This window comes from Onychostoma macrolepis, chromosome 13, assembly GCF_012432095.1.
Source record: "Onychostoma macrolepis isolate SWU-2019 chromosome 13, ASM1243209v1, whole genome shotgun sequence".
In the NCBI taxonomy this organism is placed as follows: Eukaryota; Metazoa; Chordata; class Actinopteri; order Cypriniformes; family Cyprinidae; genus Onychostoma; species Onychostoma macrolepis.
In genome coordinates, this window is record NC_081167.1 from 18927706 (window position 1) to 18943177 (window position 15472).

Consider the following 15472-nt stretch of genomic DNA (forward strand, 5'->3'; position numbering starts at 1 on the left):
CTATATATCTTGGCTAAGGAATCAAACTAATGAAACTCTTGATACCCAAACAATGAATCATGGTGCTACCTGGAATGATGGGAAGGTAATTGAAGTAACACACTGCCGAGATGCTTGCACTTTGACCACGTAATGCTTCATTTATGTGAAGAGAGATAACTTGTGTAACAGATAGACACGTTAAGGAAAGGAAAACAAACAAACCTGATCAGCCAGACACATGGAAACATACAGCACACACAAATGTTTAGATGAACGAGCACACAAGCACAAGCCAAATGACATGCGCGTGTAGGCTATCGAATTTATATTACGACCTCGCTGAGAAATTCTCGAGGGAAAAAATGCACAGCAACTAAATACCTGACCCCTGTCAAGCTTTGTAAAAGCCTATGTCCTATCCTTTGGCACCGGGCTACTGTCAGTCTTTCTCTCTTGCTGATAGCATCAGGCAGCAGGGTGGCCAGACACGCAAGACAGGGAGCAAAAGTTCTAGAGGAGGACGTTGTGTTATATTACCTCCTCTGTCTGGTATCAAGTGTCCTCCATCTGATGTTAGGCATGGCCCTCTGATCAAAAGGCCTCCTGAAGCAAAGGATCACTGTCTAAAGAGAGCTGCTACAGGTAAGAGTCCAGACACAAAACATTGCCATGCCTCTTTGACACTAGTGCTGCTCCAAAATGCAGTTAAGCCCTTGGGAAAATGCATTTTCAGCACTGTCTTACATGCAATAGCTCTTGTGATAAACTGTCTCTGAGACATGTGTTTCACAAGAAACACAAGAAAATGTGTTTCAGACACTCATTTTTAAAGGGACAGTTCACACAAAAATGAAACTTCTGTTAAACCTGTTTGACTTTATGTGAAACACAAAAGGAAAATTTTCCATTTTTGTTATGTTAATATATCAATGACATTTTAATAAACCAAATATTAGACATTTTTCAAAAAATTATCTTAAAAATATAAAATGGAGATAAAAATAGAACATTTTAAATAAAATAAAAATATATAACACACTCATCTGATTTTAATTTAGTTTAACCTGATGTATAACTCACACTGAAATAAACTAACTATATATATTAACAGTATTATATTTAAATATCATATTAAAAATATTAGGGATGCACCGATACTGGTATCGGTATCGGGCCCGAAAATGAGCTCCTGTACTGGTACTCGTAAAAATGCCCCGATACCAAACCCCGATACCACACAACATGTGCCATATTCAGACAAAGAAACACCGACAACAGAACAACAGACAGCAGAATGGAGTTGATAGAGATTAAGGATGTCTACGAAGTATATGTATGCAATGAATTTAATGTTAAACATTAAGTATTAACGCCTGTATAGCTGATGTGAGAGAGCTGATAATCAAAGCATGCTGAGTGGATTGAACGCGCGGAGGCGCAGATGATGCTCGTCGAGTGAATATTCCTTTCTCACAGACATCACTGGATAGTTTGTAGTTCGGTCGGATGTGTCAAAAACAAGTAAGTAAAACAATGCAGAAGTTACTTAACGGTAGGGAGGGAGGAGAGAGCGCGCGCGCGCACTTCTGTTGTGTGATCTTTATTGATGTTCGCTCACTTAGCACATGCATCATTTGGCTTAAAACTAAATCGTAAATATAAGACAATTTATAGGAGCATTCACTATAAACATCATTTATTTTCAACCTAAGCATACACGACTTTCTGGCGAAAGTGAAACTAGCAGCCTGTGTGAAATGCGCTAGGGTGTACCGTATAGCGTTCCAATGGGCTCTTTAATATTACGTTGTTACATGCACTCGTCTCACTGACGTCCTGATTTTTTTTTTTTTTCTTCTTTTTTTTTTGATATTTAATCCATTCAATTTATTTATTTATTTATTATTATTATTTATTAAGAACATGAAAACAACATTATTACAGAAAAACAGGCATCAAAAACAGAAGCTCCAAAGATGGTTGAAGAACAAAAAAAGACATTCACAAGATGCCAAATACAGATTCGTAATATCTTACAATAGATGTAGCTTTTACATTGTTCATTGTTACATTGTTCATGAGACTAAAACGTGAGTTCGTTAGAGAAAGCCTTGTATAAAGGAGGAGATTTTGACAATCTACATTTATGAATGAAAAATTTGCCATTCAGAATCCATTCAATTTAAGACGCAGAAGAGGCGTAGACGTGACGTAGACATCACGCAGACGTCACGCATGATTCACTTGTGGCTGTGAAGTATTTTTTATTTTTTTCGCTAACACGTATCATAACGCTGCTCACACGGCTCAGTGCAGTGTGTAAGCGAATGCACAATTTACTTGCTCTTCATTCATTCCTCTCAATGGACGTGACGTCTGCGTCTTTTTTTTTTTTTTTTTTTGCTGCAATTTTTAGTGCGCCTGTCTTTTCCCCGGCTAACTTGTACAATATACATTAATCGTGTGCATATTAGATATAAATATATTAATATATAATAATAATTTAGACATAGACATTTATTTTTATTACACTATTTGTAAAAGTATAAATGTAACATAAAAAGTATGAAAAGTCTATAACATATTAATAAATAACAAATGTCTCCGAAAGGAATCCTCATGTCGTTTAGTTTTATGAAATTCTTTTTTACATTTTTTACATTTGGGGGTTATTGTGTTTTTATCTTTTACATTTTTAATGTAGCCAACAGCACATCAGTGAAAATTATCTGTTAGATCTGAGACTGTTGCTCTGAAATAATAATAAAAGAATAGACAAATACATAGAAAAATACATTATGCCTGATTAATGTTCAGTTTTTCAAGCGCCTCTCTTCTTTACATTATTTTACGTTTAAAACATAGTCAAGAATAAAAGGACAACACTTATTATTCATTTTCCTTTCGTTTTGAAAAAAAAATATAGCCTGCTTTTATTCAGCAATAATGTTAAATTGATACAATTTCTATATTTTGAATAATAATCTGCCAGGATTCAATCAATCAATCCTGTAAAAATATCACAAAAGCTTTAAGCAGCACAATTGTTTCCGACGTTAACAGTACATTGAAGGATCATGTGACACTGAAGACTGGAGTAATTATGCTGAAAATTCAGCTTTGCATCACATTAATAAATATAAAATATATTAAAATAGAAAACCATTGTTTTAAATTGTAATGATATTTCACAATATTAACCAGACCCCGCCCCTTCAATAAATAAATAAGCTAAATAAATAAAATCTTTTATAAATATGATTCACCTATTTTTATTTTTATTTTTTTTGTCGTGTCCTCGTTGTTGAGAAAACCTGTTTCTATGATAAAAGCTTATTTTACGATGATCAGTGAATTATGTGTACCAAACAAGCAAAGAAGAATTAAATAGGGGTGTGAGATAGACAAAAATGATATCTCGGATTTTATCCATAACGATAATCAAACTATATTTTGCGCTGTCCTTGCGCTGCAGGACTGCCGTTGACAGCTGTCTCCAAAAGTTTTTGATATTCTTCATGTTCTGTGTGGTCAGTTCACAGCAGTGATAGAAATTAATATTTTCCAACGAAAGTAAATTTTTACCCTTTATAGGCATTTTTACTTTTATAAAGCCTTTTTTCTACAAGTGTGCATTATCTTTTGTGTCAAATTCTTACATCTAATCAATAAATTGAATTAGAATAATAAGACATTTGGGGCTGTTACCAAACCAATGAAATCATTATAAACAAAATTCAAATCCTTTAAATTGTAATGTAGCCTATTCAGGACAGAGCAACATAAAAATCAGGAAATATAAGCAGCTATAGTAGGACAAAGTTTTATAGGCTATGCCATTATTTTTGTGTTTTATTTTTTAATTGTATACAATTAGCCTATAAAATAAAACGCAAATTATAATCGGGCCTGTTTTAGGCTTTTCATTATTTTTATATCCTATTTTAGATGGTGATGAAAAATGACTCGCCATCTCCTCATTAGACTTGCCTTTAGAGAGAAATGCATCTTTAAGGATTACATAATGAAAGAGTTTTTGCTTTCGATTTGAGTTATTTCCTTTTAAAGTAGTAATTTAAAGCTTTCTTTGAGTCAATTCGCTGAGTTTCGGTTCGTCATTGTGAAGCGCTCCAGCAGAAAGCGCATCCTCTGTTTTCCTATTTATTTTATAAAAGCAAAATGTTTTGTTGATATTGTGAGTGCACACAAATAAAAGTAGACAGTTACAAATGATGTATTACTCTTACCTTTATGAGCAAAAAGTACGGCATATTTTAAGCTGTTTCTGCTGTAAGAAAAAAATGCAAGTGATCATGCTGGTGCCTCCATGTCCTGCAGAGCGCCCTTTAGCTTCAGCACAAACTGTTGGATATGTGTCTAACAGCTAACAGCGCACATTTATAGGTTAAACATTTAAACAGCTATAAACAACTAACATTGTGATATGCTTGAACTGTTTTATAGATTTTATTTTAGGCTAGTCGTGATGATTTGAGAAGGCTAAATTGATCAAACTCAGGCTATGGAGATAATCAGTGCTATTTCCTGAGAGATGTTGAACCCTCAGTAAGAGATAAATCTTTTACCTTTTATCTTACAGTTGCTCCAGAGGTTAAAGAGACACATTACAGAATTATGTTTAGGATTTATCCTGTTAGTGATTTTAAATTTCAAGTGGACCCATGTGATTTTTCTTATTCTTTTCCTGAAACATTTGATCATCTATTCTTTTACTGAGATGTTACTTCTAAATTCTGGTTTGATATTCATAGTTGGTTATCAGTAAACATGTAAACAATTCCTCCATTTGTTTTGGAGGATATATTTTCTTTAAATGTGATTTAAATTCTCTTTTTTGAAATGTTGTCAACTTTGTAAGCCGTCCTTTGTTTCAGAGCTTTAAGTACTTAAAAAAAAAAAAAACTAAACAGAAAGTCTGAAACTCTTTGCCACTCCAAAATATTTATTATTTTAATGTATTTTTATTTGATGTCTTTTTGTACAATGGCATACAGAAATTTTAATATCATTTGTACAAATTAGTATTTACAATTTGGAATAAGCTATAGCCTACATTAGAAAGGTAAATAGCACTTAATAGCCAATTAAACAAAATTGAGGATGAGTAAAACAATAACAGAGAATAAATAGGAATAATAAAGCATGAATAAGTGTATGGAAAGTGCTGGAAACCCATGCAGCAGACGCAGACATCACGTTCAGGCAGAAGAACTGTGATGTGGCAGACGTCAAGGTCAGGCAGACGACACGTTGGACAGACGCAGACGACACGTTGGACAGACGCAGACGTCACGTTCAGTGAGACGAGTGCATGTAACAACGTAATATTAATGACCCCGGCCGTACGCCATACTCTGCACCAGTACAAATACGTGTGCGCGTCATGAGTGTTTCTGCATTATATGAGTGGCTTTGGAATATAAATCGCAGCACGTTTCAGATGAAAAAAAATTTGACTTTTATTTCTGAAAATATCACATTTAGGAGATTTATAACGAGTGGTTCCCTGCATTATTACAGCAAAACGTGATTACACGATTACAGTACTAAGCCGCTGCAATGGAACAGCTCTAATGTTATTAAATTAAAGATGATGTACCATAGAGCCAAAAAAAATGAACAGTGAAAGTAACAAAAACTTGTAAAATACATTTTAATGGACATAATTAAATGTGAAAATAACCGAATGATATACAGTCAAACCAAATATCATTCAGACACCAGATATAATTTTTGATATTATTTTACTAGTGGTTGCAGGACACTATAGTACATTTAAGTAAGTGAGGATAGCAAAATAAAGTAAACTGTGACATATTATAACAAAAAATTCTTCATACAGTGGACTACCAGTAAAATTGATACAAATTTGGGACCAAAAATGATTCAGACCGAGTCTGGGAAAAAAATGAAGTTCGGGTTTGCATGAACCTGGTTGACAGCATGCCCAGGAGACTAATTGAGTCTAATATTAAGTCTAAGGGTGGCTCGACAAAGTATTGATAGTTGTGTAAATATTGTCATACTAACAGCTGTCTGAATCATTTTTGGTTGATTGTAATCCATTATATACCTTTCTATCAAAGTTATCTGACATTATCAAGCTGAATTTGTTCTGACAAAGTTTAACTCTGAGTTCTTGTCATATTTTATTACCATTTTCTAAACTATAGCGAATAAACTGTGATAATGTGAGAAATGTTGAAGGTGCCTGAATATATTTTGGTTTGACTGTATCTATTTGATGAATTAAGTTAACCAACTAACATTATACATACTCTTTTGGTTTCTGTACCCAATATTTTAAAAATTGACAAATGCAATGAAAATATCGGTATCGGTACTCTGTATCAGCAAGTATATATATATATATACATATACTAACTTATATCTCAATCATACTAAAATAACACCAGTCCATACTCCTTGCATACTGTATTGTATTCTGTATATTAGTCTTATGGAGCTATAAAATAGTTTTGTGCGATATATATATTCAGTTGTTGAACAAATCATTCATACCAGCTTTGTGAACCAAATCAACTGATTCATGAACCTGACACAATTGAAGGATTTGTTCACAAATTAGACAAACATACTTTTCGCTAAGAAGAACTAATGGCAGATTTTCAGTGAATAACGTAAATTATTATACAATATTTGTTATGTAATGTAAATTCTAGTCTGTTGGTCTATCAAAATCACATGCACAAGATGTACAGTATATACTACTTTTATGATATTTAATGATACTTTAATGACCTTTAGCATGGAAAAGAGCAGACGAAAGCAAGTCATATGGGTTGAGAGTGTCCTGAGTTTGAGAAAATGATGACAGTTTTGGGCAGACTTTCACTTTGACTATAAAACATTTAAACTAATATTTCCCAAAAGCTTCAACCAAGTTCTGTCTAGCGTCTGCCTCTATGGCACCAGTGTCCATACATTTTTCCCAGCATACATTTATCACCCATCTCCAATCATCTGTGGCTCACGGTGGTGCCGTGAACCCAGCATGTAATCGATAGACAGATACACACTCTTCATATGTTATGGTGTGGGGACAATATCTGTGCACTTCCCGTGCCATTTCACAGTTCAGCCTTCCAATTAACCTGCCCATGTTACCACGCCAATCATGGGGGGGTGGCTTTATCGACAAACAGCATACAAAGAATAATGCTGTTAGGATGATGTAGCTCACTGCAGGGGGGCTCCTCTCCGGCTGGCGACAGGGAAGTTTGCTCCAGTCATTTATCAAGTCCTGGCTGGCCACCGAAGGGCTGCCCTGTCCCCTCGGTCCGCTTGCCACTCCTGGGGGAGGGGCAGCACACAATATGTGCACTTCAGCGGTGAAGAGAAAGTGCTGATATGCCCAGCGCCGCTAAGTTTGATGGATCTGTTGTTGTCATTTGCCCGTGCGCCGTCCCCCCCTCCACAAAACAAAAGGAATCATTAACTCTTTTGTGCCGCTCAGGAGTTTTATAGGTTCCAGATAATGCAGAAGGAGATGGGCTACAGATGGGGTCGGCTAAGGGAGGGGGGACTTGCGCTCACAGGCAGGCCACGCTAAGACTCCGCTCTCAACATGCATGGATGGATCCGCACAGAGAGCTGATTACAGGATGATTTAGTGACTGCTGATATTGGCTCTCTCATCCTCACACACACCCACAAACACAAAAACATACATATGTAATTCTCTTAAAACTCAGATGTTAACTTATATCTATTGTACTCGCAAAGGACTACCTCAAAAACAAAATTCTTTCATCATTTATTCACCACGTCGTTCCAATTCGAATGACTGACTTTCTTCTGAGGAGCACAAAAGAAGATATTTTGAAAAATGTGTCAGTTGCTTTTGTCCATTCAACAAAAGTCAATAGAGCAGTGTTGTTATTGTTAACTAAAAGTGAAATGATAATGTGTATATATATATATATATATATATATATATATATATATATATATATATATATATATACTAAAAATAAAAGCATGTAACAAAATTACTAAAAGTTAAAATTAAAAATAAAATCTAACTCAAAATATTAAGAAGCGCTATAATAGTATACAAATAATACTAAAATAACACTGCAATGAGGTCAAAAACTTTCAAGCTCTCAAAAAGGATAAAGTTAGTGAAATTAATTGACATTCAGTCTTCTGAAGAGACACGTTCACTTTGTATCTCATATAAGCCATAAATCACCTTCAAATCAAACCAAAACTAATTATCAACTCATTCAGACTACATCAAATGTGGCAACAAGAACTGTCAATCAATGTGAAACATCATTGGTTTTTGTGTATAATGTGACCAAACATCATGACGTTTGAGCATTTGGATCGCCATATTGATGCAGTATATGTATGCATGCATTGTTCAATGCATTGATTTGATTTGAAAGTCTTAAATTAGGAAAAAAAAGATCATTTACAAATAGCAGTCAAGTCATATGGATTATTTTTTGGAGCGTAAGAGTTTTGGACCCCATTGACTTTTCCTGAATGAACAAGAACTACTGAAACATTCTTTAAACTGTCAACATAAGGGTGAGTAAATGATGCCATAATGCTCATTTTTGGCGGTGAATTCTCCCTTCAAACCTTCAAATGGGTGTATTTGACCATAGGATTATGAATAGTAATGCTGCACTATTATGAGCTATCCAATGTTGACCCATCACACTGAGCTACAAACCAGCTCTCACAATGAAGCCCCTTTTGACTTTGTGTAAAGGCTGAATGTATTCATTCTGTAAATCCTGGCATGAAGTCTAGCAGACTGCTGGGCTCTCTATTGCAATCTAATTGTGAGCACGCCTCCTTTTCTGCAGTAAACATAAGTGTAATTCTCCACTCCCTATGGGAGACTGCAGGAAGATGGGTAGCACACAGCACCCACTCTGTGCCGGGCATTTTAAAAACATGCAAAGTAATTCACGGCGGCATTCCGAATATGCGAGCTCATTAACAGATGTAACGCAGTCAAGAGTTAAGACAGTGTTTCGGCAGAGACTATATGGTTTGTAGAGCTGCTGCGGAATAAAAACAAAATTACACAAATGAGCCTGGCCTAGCAATGTGAAAAACATACAAAATACATCAATGTAAATTCAATTTATGCAAATCGAGCAAATAGAGCAAAACTGAATAATAATCTACTGTACTGAGCACGAGTCGAACTAAATTATTCAAAAACAAGAAAATAATTTGCCTGTTAGGATAAGAGGATTAAAAAAAAAAGCAATATCTGATAATACAGACCATAATAAGAGTATCATCATCCTCATTCAAGCTGTTCTTTAAATTATTCCTGGTAATTAGTTTAACCCACCACAAAGTCAGGCTTAAAGACGTCTGGTGATGTTTTGTGGTGTTTCATTCTAATTATTTATTCTTCACACAAGTCTCAAAAACAAGTTATCCCGCCTCCAGGAAGGAGATATTCTCAAACAATAGATCAATCCATTCATTTTACCATGTCAAGTCGTAACAGCCCGAGACAACATACAAATTGAGATCATAGCGAAGGGCTACTACTGCAGCCAAGTGTGGACTGCTAGGTTCCAGGGGTGATTGAGAGCGTGTTTGAATGCTCAGGGCCAAACTCAAACAGCACTGTTACACTGACAAGGTCAATTCAGTGGAAGAATTCCCTCACCTCCCCCTTCTTCATACAGCTGTGCTCTTCTGGTCGCTTTGGCCAATGGCGACTTCAATATTGATTATTGTTAAGAAAACTGCTACTCAAGGAATACAATCATAAAGATAAATGATATTGTGCTCAATGTCGAGTGCAAAGACTTTGGGGGGGAGAAAAACAATGTCCAAAAACCATGAAAAAGAAACATTAAAGCAGCGAGACTTCCGGAATCATACAAGTATTAGTGTAAAATTCGCCGGCCAAATTGTATGCGCGTCCCTGTATGCCAAAGTAGGCTAAATTGCATAGGTACTTATCACGTCCCATCAGCTAACCAAACATGACTCTCCCCTTGTTTGTGAATTTCCATTTTCGAACCAAACCTACACAATAAAAATCCTCACTCATCCATAAACCTAATCTTTCCTTTCCTTATTGCATTTTAATGAAACAGTGGTGCTTCTAAGCCTTTAATTCTTTTCATTTGTTATGTTTGGACAACTCATTAGCTGTCATTTGTTATCATTAGCCTGAAGTTTTAAGCCTTCTCGCCCTAGAAATAATGCAGTTTTTTACTGAGCAACAGCTTCTCTGTTCTATAAGCTGACAAATGAAGAGTATCAGTAAAGTAAAAAACAGGGACCGTATTGTAAAAAGTGAGCTATAGCGTTTAATGTATTACGATAATATAAATTTCTCCAACATCTGTGTTTTAAAACTTGATATTCTTAATAACTTCAAAAGGTTCACCCGGACACATTACCTTGCAAGACAGTTGTTGGATCATAACTGGGGTCATCCTTCTCCGAATAGACAGTCCTGATCTCCACATCTCCAATTTTAAGGTAAGCGGTATGTCTGATTCATTGTGTCCGACAAAAGACGTGATTGATAGTTTCCTTAATCTATTCACGATGGTAATCGAGCCCCTGTGTGTAACCTTGCATAAAAATGCAAATGAACACAAGAGAAACTGCATAAAATACGGTGGGCTGCCCAATGCAAAGATCCTTGGGTTGAGGGTGTGCATATATAGATATATATTGGTCTGGAGTACATGCATTACAATGAAAGGTGAGGCCATTTAGGGGTCTAATGAATTTAAGTGACAGTCAATCTATAAAAAACTTTTTAAAATGTCTGTGGAGTAGATTTGTGCTAGGCCATAAAGTTGTTCCCATTTGCAAGTCTTACCCAAAGCTGAGAAGTCAAGCTTGGTCAGTGGTCACTGTAAGTTTTGAAGTTCTCCTAAACACAAAATATGCACAAAAACAGTAAAAGAAAACATTTACCAAGCCAAAGGAGGGAAACTGGAGGGATTACAGTAGTCAGAAAAGAGAAAGGTGCCAAGTTTACTGTCATTCGTTACATGTTACAGTATGTTACAATATATATCACGCAGATTCATGTCAACACCAGATTAATGTTACAATTAGCATATTGCATTTCAAACATTCAAATAAGGTTACTAATTCGTTCATTCAGTAAACTAGCTATCTAGCTAAGAAGACACAAAAATAATCACACTCATCCTCATAAATGAAGAGCTAGTCATCGTAAAAAAAATTTTTTTGCCAATTGTTATCAATAATTTGATAGTTGCTGCTAAAGCCAATTCAAAGAAAGCTGCAGTAGTTTTGTCTAGCTATCTAGCTAGATATTGTTTATTCCAGGGTAAATATAACACAGGTGTGATGACAAAGAAAGCAATGCAAATTTAAATGTACATTAAGAGGGAGAAAAAAAAAATTGTGAAATGCAAATATACAATTAAACGGAAATACGTTTTCAAAAAGTGTCCTTCACATATTAAGAGACAAACTGCTCTGTCATGTAGTGCATGGACAGTTTCATTCAACACTCGTGCTAAATAAAAGACTATTTTTAACTAAATCTGTTTACTTTATGGAAGCAGTAATCTTACTGAAAAGCTGGTCAAAGTCTCTGAAGTGTATGTTATTCTTTCTCTGGTTCTCCACAATGCCTACACTGTTTTAAAAATGGTTAATTATCCTATGTAAAAGTATGTACATATTTAGCATATTTCTAAAAGTTTATATGATTGAGCGCGTCTGGATTGCTGAGGCATTTTGCTCATTAGGATTTTTTTTCCTTACCGCATAAATAAAGTTGATTAATTAGCGAGTCAAAATTACAGAGGATGATCAATGTAGAATACATCACTGTCATGGGAGTCACTGAATTTTTCATTTACAACGCAAGCATTCTAATTGCCGTGCTAGTTACTTCATAACATTTCCAGCAAGACTGCAAAGGCATAGTGTACTGATCAGCTTTGCCTTGTCATGTCAGTTCTTCAAGAGTTTGTATGTGATGAGATCAAAAGCAGTTTCTCAAAAGACAGTACCTTGACTTTTAAACTGTAAAGCTCTTGTGTTAATTGGCCAAACATTCAGCTCTAAGTCAGGCATTACACTCAATGACAGTTTCACAGGTCAGAATGAAAAGATTCTGAGATCACCTTTCATAATAACCACAAATATATCATTTAAGTTTCCTTATAGAGCAAAAAGGGAAACGTATGTACATAGGCTGATGTCACTGATTTCTTTTTCTTCTTAAAGTGGCTTTACTTTGCCATCTGGGCTCCATTAGCAGCTCCCGTGGGAACAGTAATGAAAGACAGTAATCACTCATAAGCAATTTACTTTCTGAATGTTTGTACTTGCAGGAAACAATATGTCGTGAAGTTTAAAAACTAATGAGTGAGATGCTCAGAGACTGACATTCCCTGTAGACATATTAAACAATGATCACAATAATAGGAGAAGATAATTTACTCGCTCGATTTTGACTCCTAAATGTCAAGTTGTTGTTCTTCTGTTAGCAACATGTGTTCCATGTAACCACTCAACTCAGTTTAAAATAGAGCATCAAAACCTGCTACATGTAAACTGTATTTGTGTAACAAGTATCATGTATTACTCCAAGTGGGAAGATGAATTATATTTTTGGGAGTTACCATATGTATTAAAGTTTTAAATCTATGAGTACAGTAACTATGCATTTAGATGGGGTTTTGGGGGGGATGACCAAAGGTTGCATATTTTTAACAGTTTCTTACTGAGCTCCCATAGTTGGTAAACTTTGTTTTAGTTTAATCAGTCTTCCCATACGATTTATACTCCAACATGAATATGGGCGTTATTTAGCAACACCATTAATGACATTTTGTCATTATGTAGAGTACTGTTCAAACGTTTAGGGGCAGTAAGATTTTTTATTTTTTTTAAGAAATCAGTACATGTATACATGTAACAAAATACTTCTATTTCAAATAATAGCTGTTCTTTTCCTTTAAAGTAATTTATCACAGTTTCCACAAATATATGTAGCAGCTCGACTGTTTTCAACATCGATAATCATAAGAATTTTTTATAAAGCACCAAATCAGCACATTACAATGATTTCTGAAGGATCGTGTGAAACTGAAAATTCAACTTTGCATAACAGGAATAATTTACATTTTAAAATATATTAACGTAGAAATAATTATACAAAATTATAATAATAGTTCACAGTAATATAGTTTTATTATATTTACACGCTTGAGCAAAATAGACTTCTTTTTAAAAAAAATGAAAATACACTAAGAAAAAAGTATGGAAACAATTTTCCTTCAGAAATTGCTAGTAAATTTCACAAACAATTGCGACAAGTAATACATTGAATTAAATATAATTTTATGAAGTAGAAAAAGATAAAATAGTATTTTCTTGTAAAACATATACTCCAATGAACTTTTTTATTCAAATCTTTGAAAAATAATTTTTACAGTGTACTTTCAAACAGCACATCAATAGTTCGTGAATCTGCTGAGAGCACATGAAAATACAGGCAAAGTTTGCACTGACCCGTCAAAAAACTTTAAGAAGATTTAGACTGATATCTTATAAATGTGATCTCATAAAAGTTTAACTCATAAAGGGGTGTAGGGAATGAAGATGTGAGGGACGTTGTGTGTGTGTGTGTGTGTGTGTGTGTGTGTGTGTGTGTGTGTGTGTGTGTGTGTTGTGGTGCTGTCATTGCGTTGAGGTGGAGGTAAAGTGGTCTGTGGCAGCTCACTGTGACCAGTTCCTAGTGGTCAGTGGTCCAAATCCAAGAGACTAGATTGAATTTATTGCTACTGGGCTAAAGGTAACAAATACATGCAATATAAAGAGGTAGATGGTGCTATTATTCCTAGATGGATTTTGAGCCCATCTCAAAAAAGCAATCAAATGGAATAGATTGATACTGTGAGCAATATCATTATATCATCATATTTTAAGTGAACATCAGCACCATAGTGGAATACGACTGGGTGCACTTTAATTCTGTACGATGTAAAGGATTTAAGGCCTACGAACAATTTATTCTAGCCATATATTACAAGTTGGGCCAGTACATTGCACATTTAGCAGTCTTATTTGTTCTTTATAGAATTTGAACATGTCCGTGCGTTAATCTGCTTCACCTATTTGATGTTCTGGCGGTTCTGCATGTGAATGTGGAAATATCTTCATCAGCCGAGGCAGTCAATAGGGATGTTGGGATACCATGAAGGTCCAGAGGAAAGGTTACAGGAGGTCATGTAGAACGACTTTCTGTGACAGCGGCCTCAGATACCCCTCCTCTCTAGACACGGCCACGCTAAACAATAGCCAGCGAGGAAATTAAACACAAACAAAGTCCCCGTGGCAACTCCAGCGTCACCACAGCAGTTCCCCTCATCACCACGGATACGGAAACATCAAAGAAGATGACCTCACACTCCGACATCAACACAGCCTTGTTATACAGTTACAATGGACCACACGAGAACAATGACTTTTAATGTATTGAATGTGTTGTAAAGGTGGACTGAAAAGAGGTAATTAATAAAGTAAACATATGAATACATAAAATAAACTGAAAGTTCTGGGAATAAGCAACTTACAAAAATCTCTCACTAAATTAATAATAGAAAAAAAAAAAAACATATACTGCAGATTCTGGTAATAAGCAACTTACAAAAATCTTTCACTAATTAAAAAAAAAAGTTAATAAATGCCAATATTTATTTATAGATGTTAATATTTTCTCAGAATTAATGTACTTGGTAAAGGTGCTTCATAGTTGACATATCAGTGTGTCCTATGGTGTGACGGAAAAATGTAATAATGTAATAATAATAACCTCTTACATTGAAGATATATCTCTCTCATGCTATTTGTAACTAAGAATGAATATACATTTTTCTCATGTTATTTGTATGTTAAGTTTTTTTCCCAAAATTTTTGCTATGTTACACCATAGGACACAGTCCAATTTTTATTTGTCAACTACCCATATATACATATACATTGTGGTAATAAGCAACTTGCGAAAAATCTTCTGGCTAATTAAAATAATGTAAATATATGCAAATATTTATTTGTTTATATAATTTTTTTTCTTAGAATTATAATGTAATAAATATGGTGTAGAAGTGGTTGTAAAGAATGTAATCAATAAAGTAAAAAAATATGCATATACATACACATATACTGAAAGTTCTGGGAATCAGCAAGACTTATGAAAATAGACTAACCAACTATCTAAGTAGCCTAACTAATTTATATATTTATATAAGAATTTTAACTGTATTTTAACCGTAAAGGTGGTTGGGAAGCATATTATTAATAGAGTAAATAAACAGATATACAAAACAGACTGTACAGTTCAAAGCAACGTTTATTTTAAGTTCTAGAAAGACATACGACATTACAAGAGTTGGCTTTTACAATAAATCTATACAATAATAAATATGCTTTTATCTTAAATCTCTATAGCCAA